General features: G+C 42.5%; 1 protein-coding gene across 2 annotated transcripts in view; it reads left to right on the plus strand.

The window, feature by feature from the left end:
* Positions 1-2801, plus strand: part of LOC137429958 (uncharacterized) — a 34529-nt gene extending 31728 nt beyond the window's left edge. For both annotated transcript variants that reach the window (XM_068120359.2, XM_068120360.2), the window contains one exon: positions 1-2801. This exon is cut by the window's left edge. The gene's annotated coding sequence lies outside the window, so the exon portion shown is untranslated.
* Positions 2802-7366: the final 4565 nt, after the last annotated feature.

The following is a 7366-nucleotide window of genomic DNA, read 5'->3' on the forward strand; positions in this document are numbered from 1 at the left end:
TACCATGTTTTCTTCACATCTTACCATGTCCCCATGACCTTACCATGTCTCATTCCCATGATTTTACCATGTTTTCTTCACATCTTACCATGTCCCCATGACCTTACCATGTCTCATTCCCATGATTTTACCATGTTTTCTTCACATCTTACCATTTCCCCATGATCTTACCATGTCTCATTCCCATGATTTTACCATGTTTTCTTCACATCTTACCATTTCCCCATGATCTTACCATGTCTCATTCCCATGATTTTAGCATGTTTTCTTCACATCTTACCATGTCCCCATGACCGTACCATGTCTCATTCCCATGATTTTACCATGTTTTCTTCACATCTTACCATTTCCCCATGATCTTACCATGTCTCATTCCCATGATTTTACCATGTTTTATTCACATCTTACCATGTCCCCGTGACCTTACCATGTCTCATTCCCATGATTTTACCATGTTTTCTTCACATCTTACCATTTCCCCATGATCTTACTATGTCTCATTCCCATGATTTTAGCATGTTTTCTTCACATCTTACCATGTCCCCATGACCTTACCATGTCTCATTCCCATGATTTTACCATGTTTTCTTCACATCTTTCCATGTCCCCATGACCTTACCATGTCTCATTCCCATGATTTTACCATGTTTTCTTCACATCTTACCATTTCCCCATGATCTTACCATGTCTCATTCCCATGATTTTAGCATGTTTTCTTCACATCTTACCATGTCCCCATGACCTTACCATGTCTCATTCCCATGATTTTACCATGTTTTCTTCACATCTTACCATGTCCCCATGACCTTACCATGTCTCATTCCCATGATTTTAGCATGTTTTCTTCACATCTTACCATGTCCCCATGACCTTACCATGTCTCATTCCCATGATTTTAGCATGTTTTCTTCACATCTTACCATGTCCCCATGACCTTACCATGTCTCATTCCCATGATTTTACCATGTTTTCTTCACATCTTACCATGTCCCCATGACCTTACCATGTCTCATTCCCATGATTTTACCATGTTTTCTTCACATCTTACCATGTCCCCATGACCTTACCATGTCTCATTCCCATGATTTTACCATGTTTTCTTCACATCTTACCATGTCCCCATGACCTTACCATGTCTCATTCCCATGATTTTACCATGTTTTCTTCACATCTTACCATGTCCCCATGACCTTACCATGTCTCATTCCCATGATTTTACCATGTTTTCTTCACATCTTACCATTTCCCCATGATCTTACCATGTCTCATTCCCATGATTTTACCATGTTTTCTTCACATCTTACCATTTCCCCATGATCTTACCATGTCTCATTCCCATGATTTTACCATGTTTTATTCACATCTTACCATGTCCCCGTGACCTTACCATGTCTCATTCCCATGATTTTACCATGTTTTCTTCACATCTTACCATTTCCCCATGATCTTACTATGTCTCATTCCCATGATTTTAGCATGTTTTCTTCACATCTTACCATGTCCCCATGACCTTACCATGTCTCATTCCCATGATTTTACCATGTTTTCTTCACATCTTACCATGTCCCCATGACCTTACCATGTCTCATTCCCATGATTTTACCATGTTTTCTTCACATCTTACCATTTCCCCATGATCTTACCATGTCTCATTCCCATGATTTTAGCATGTTTTCTTCACATCTTACCATGTCCCCATGACCTTACCATGTCTCATTCCCATGATTTTACCATGTTTTCTTCACATCTTACCATGTCCCCATGACCTTACCATGTCTCATTCCCATGATTTTACCATGTTTTATTCACAGCTTACCATTTCCCCATGAGTTTACCATGTTTCATTCCCGTCATCTTACTATGTTAAAGTTATGTATAAAATACCATCGCACCGTCGGTTTTCCTTTGCTTTTCCACTTTGTTGTAAGGTATTAGATATTGAATTCGAGCTCTGAAAAGAAAAACAACTATAATTGTGTAGGAGGGAGTAACGGCTGAGATTAATTCGAGGCAGAGAGATGTGTAATCAATCGAGTATTTCAACATCCGTCAGTTCACAATGAGGGCAATTTTATCTCGTTAGTCGTTACCTTGTGATTATGTTGCTGCAAGTTCGTTTTCTTGCCAACTCTAGTTTGGTCCTTGGCTTTAGTAGACTGTGTCCCTCATCAGAAGGTGGTGAAGCAGTGAAATTATATAATGATGTCCAGATAAGGTTTTGGATGGTGTGCGTTACATGCCTGTTTAGTGCACATACTTCTTGTAAATAAGTATGGAATTGAAGTGATCCTTGGCACAGCAAGTTACTAGAAGAGCAAAGGTTGTGCAAATTGGAATTGATTCATGGCAAACATCTCGTAAAAGAAACGTTCGCGTTTGATGGTGAGGCTTCATATCAGGGTATACAATAATTATCAACTGCAGTTAACAGTTCAAACCAAGGACTTAACTCTAATTGTACACTCAGAAACACTGATTGGTTATCATCCTCAGATCCCTTTGGGAAAGTGATGCTTGGTGTATAGTATGAGGGCATGTGGATATTATGTTCTCAAAATGGTGGAACCCCTCCCCCTTTTGCCCCGATCACACATACCCTCTTATATGCATCAGTCCCAATCCTCCCTCCACCTCCATTATGAAGCATACGTTGGAACTTGTCCTTTTTCTGTGATTTAAAACCATACTTCGAGAACAACCTCTGCAATCAAGTAAAATATTGAAAAGCACAAAACATTGCGTATGTAAGATGGAAGTAATGTTTCATGAAAACGTTTTAATAAAAATAATTTCAAACAGGACTTTGTATTGATTTTAATGAAAATATTTTAAATCAGAATGCTGACTCTTCATCAGGAGGCGCCATGCGTTTAAAAAAAAAAAAAGAGCATCTAACAGTTAATGTGAGAGCCTGGTGTTGGCTTAGCGATTAGGGTGCCGACTTGGGATCCTAGGTTCGAATCCCGGTCGATCGCTGAATTAACGCCAGGGGGGTTGACCCAGCCTGTTATCCTTCCGAGGTCGGAAAATTGAGTACCAGTTCACTGGTAATTCCCTGTGTGTCGCAAGAGGCGACTAACAGGGTTGGCGGCAGGAAGGGCATCCGGCCATAAAACATTGCTTCAAAAAGGGGTCCACGGTGCCCCCAAAAATGGCCTCCAAAGGCGGTTCTTCTTTTCTTTCTTAACAGCGAATGTGAGCAGGTTCCCCAAGTTAACACTTGACCAAGAAGGTGGTGGCGGCGCGAAGGTTCGAGGTGCCCGGGGGGAGTTCCTCAGTTGCACACCCTCACGTTGCTACAGAGAACAGTTGCCAACTTGGCAACCTCCCTCCTCCTCTGCACTGGTTCCACGATTAATGCCGTTGGCTGAAGTTGATGAATCGGCGAGACATTCCGTACCCATCGTGCAATCGCCACAAACTAGTTGGGGAGGCAGAAAAGAAAAATTCTCAAATATCTACAGTAAACCTGTCTCCGGTAAACATGCATTTATTTCATTACAAAACACACATAATGTGTTTGCCAAGTGGTCCTGTGTCATGGTTGACTGTGGGTACCTTTTTATGATCTTCAGCTTGCTAAAATGGCTGACAGAAGCGAGACGTTCGCACACTCTTGATATAGGGTAGTTTTAAAAAAGTTTTAAAAAGAGAGAAAAGTGGGGTGGTGTGGTGAGGTTGGTTGCCCCAGGGCCTATGCTGTCCCTGTCGCCCCCCCCCCCCCTCCTGGGTGCGAGTCGAGGAATATCCATAAACGGGTTCATCCAAGACCTACAAGACCGATGCAAGCGATCTTTCAGCAAACGTCGTCTTCCTTCGTATGCAGCACAAGGTTGCAGGGTATAGTGTCAATGGCTGAGGCCATGACTGTGCCACTGATGCAATGGCCTTTTTTTGTCAGACCAGAAATTTGTAATATGATCAGGGTGTCGGCGATAGCTCACCTACTCTTCTGGAAGGACACCGTGGCATCTTTGAAATCCACCAACTAATGCTGGGAGACGGGTCGCCTAGTTTAACGTCCATCCGAGGGACGGCGCACATATCGATGAATCACCCTGCCTGGGAAACACCAGGATATTTGTATACCAAGTCGAGGCTCGTGTAAGAACTAACACATAGAACACCTAATAAAAGGAATGGGAGACAAGAGGGGGAGTGAGAGGGAAGCACAACAACAGTAGGGAACAGACATCGGGAGATCTGTGGAAGGGAGAGGGCTGGGGTGGGGTTCACGGGATAAACAAGATGGACACTACAAGGACTTTCAGGAAAGAATCAGAATTTGAAGGAGGTAGATTTGGGGAGGATTAACGGGGATAGAAAAGATAATGGTTTTGGATGGGGGATGATTTGAGATGGTGGTGAACAGCTGTCTTGTACACTTTGGGGGAAGAATGAGATTGAAGAGTGTGGAACGTGTTTTTACAGGTGGGGAAAAAGAGGAATAATGAGTTGAGGTGAGCAGTGGTTCTGAATTTTGGCAGTTGCACTTGGAGGTGGTTGCTGTTGGACTGTGTGCATCCTGCAGATATCTGAGGGGGACAAAGCGTGAAGAGGGCAGAGGAGGCAAGACCAAAAATGGGGTGGAAGAAGACAGAGAGACCACTGAACTGTTGTCGATGGCAAAATGAAAGGCCCATGGACTCAGCCTCATTGTGAGAGATTCCAATGATCTTGAAAGCCTTGGTTTCAATGGTGTCACGCTGAGCAAGATGTGAGGCAAGGAAGCCAGCCCAGAGAGGAGAACATTACTCCATAAAGCTGTGGATGACAGCCTTGTGGGTGGATAGGAGCTCAGGTGTGCAAAGCAAGGACTATGCACAACGAGGGATCCACAGTCGCAGTCTGGCTTTGGAAGCTAAATTTGAAATGTGGCTTGCCCAAGAGAGATCATGGCTGAGAGTTTGACTCGAGACTCAAGAGTCCCAAGAGTTTGAGTGGCTGAACTTCCTCGAGAGGGTTGTTGAGAAAGTAGATGGGAGGGTTCACGGTACAGTTTTTTTGGAGAGAGAGAGAGAGAGAGAGACAGAGAGAGAGAGAGAGAGAGAGAGAGAGAGAGAGAGAGAGAGAGAGAGTGAGTGAGCGTGTGAGATTTCTTAGGGTTAAAAGCCATATTCTAAGTGTTTGAACAGTTTGTGATTTTGTTAAGGTCTGAAGAGAGGGAAGAGGCCGCTGCTTGTCTGTCAGAAGGATGAAGGATGTCACGGCAGAGATTGGAGTCATCAACAAGTAGAAAAGGAGGAGTCAGAAAGATCATTTATGAAGATTTAGGAAGAGAATGTGGCCTAGAACCCTGCCATGGTGCCTTGACAGGGAGAGAAGAAAGGATTCCGTTGATGTTGGCTACAAGAGTGGTGTGGACTTATCAGTTAAGTCCGTAATCCAAGTGTGGAGGGTCGTGCTCTGGGTGCATTGAATGCGGGAAATCGACCAAGCCATTCCCGTGCGATCCATTGGTGTATGAATCGAGCTGTGGTCTCTCACAAACCTACGGAATTCATCAACTTCTTTGTGCTAAGGAGGGTTTTCTCATCTCACACACCACAAGGATCAATATCGCCAGAAACCCAGATTAACACCAAAGTTCCTGGAGTGAAATAAAATACCTCCCAAGTCCATGGCTCCGTTACTTGCTTATTAATATCCAATAATGCCGACGAGAATATGGAGCTTCTTTAGGAACTTTCGCCACATTCGTCGGTCTTGGGCCCACATTCCAATTTTATTCCAGGTGACCTTCATTTCCTTCCCAACGGTACGTCGCCAGGTCTCTCTTGGCCATCCAACTATTCTCTTCCCGTCAGGTGCCCCACGTATTGCTCTTTTCGGCATACCTTGATCCTCCAAGTGCAACACGTGACCAATGCATCTCCACGTCCTAATTTTGATCTCTTCTATGATATTTTTTCTTCCCTGTTTACCTTTCAACCTCTTTCTTACTAGCCATGTCGGGCAAGAAGATTCTCAAGATTTTCTTATTGCTGCTATCGATGAAACACTTCAGTTTGCCAGTTGTTTGGTGCTTTTCCAACATTCACATCCAAATGAGAGGACTGACTTCATGTTGCTGTCAATCACCCTTATGGTCAGGTTCCCTTTGTTTTTTCGTTCAATTTTTTTGGAGATTAGCAAAACTATACATTTTTGGAATATTCAGAGCATGAAGAATCCAAAAATTAATGTTGGCATTTGCGTGGACACCTGAATGGCCGCCATTTTGGATTTTCAAAATGGCCGCCATAAAATACATAATTTGCGCTATCTCGGCTTCTAGTCAACCTAGAATCTTATTTAAATATGCTAATCCTATGTTTTCTGGGTCAAGAAAACCATTGGTGGGATCATTAGACTTCTAATCCTAACACTTGCTTCACTTTTAGGACTTTCCAGATGACACTCAGGACAGTGATGAAGATCTGTAAAAGCATATTCCTGAACAGTATAGACCTAGTAGATCCTGTGTATAGGACTTATAGTTCAATCTGATACTAACAAGGCTGCTTTCTTGCTTCATAAACCCATACCTATAACTTCAAAGGACTTGCAATATCATGTATTATGTAATACAGTTATATCACAAATATAAAGACAATGGTTTTCAATTACCTTTGTTTGTTGCTTTTCTATAATCCTGAGCACTATTTTGAGGCCTTTATTGGATTCCTTGACCCAGAAAACATAGGATTAGCATATTTAATTAAGTTTCTAGGTTGACTAGAAGCCGAGATAGCGCAAAATATGTATTTTATGGCGGCCATTTTGAAAATCCAAAATGGCGGCCATGCCGGTGTCTGTGCAAATGCCAACATTGATTTTCGGATTCTCCATGCTCTGATGATTCCAAAAATGTACAGGTTTGCTAATCTCCCAAAATTTTGAACGAAATTATATTTGTTAACATAGTGAACCTGACTATTAGCTTCGTTTTGGTATTACACTTCTTTGATTTCCAGATTTCCTCAAGTCTTATGAATGCACCCCATGCTTTTTGTATCCATTGTCGTACATCTGCATCTTCCCCTCCTGTTATGGTAACCATTGATCCCAGATGTGAATTATTGTCACTGTAGCATATTTACTTTCTCCTGCATGCTATGCAAGGACTATGGCAGATACCATCTGCAAAGCAGACTTCCTCTAGCTATTCAAATAATTGGTTCCTCCAAGGTATCCATTCTTTATTTGCTCAGATGTTTTCGACAACATCCGGTCCAACACCCCTAAAAACAGTAGTGGAGACAACATGCAACCTTGTCTGACCCCTGCAGTAACTTCAAATTCAGACGACAACTTATCGTTGCAAATGACATTGCATTTTGATCCATTGTAGGTACTCTATATCATCCATACAAATTTATCTGAT

Source organism: Myxine glutinosa, chromosome 6, assembly GCF_964187855.1.
Source record: "Myxine glutinosa chromosome 6, kmMyxGlut1.1, whole genome shotgun sequence".
NCBI classification, from domain to species: Eukaryota; Metazoa; Chordata; class Myxini; order Myxiniformes; family Myxinidae; genus Myxine; species Myxine glutinosa.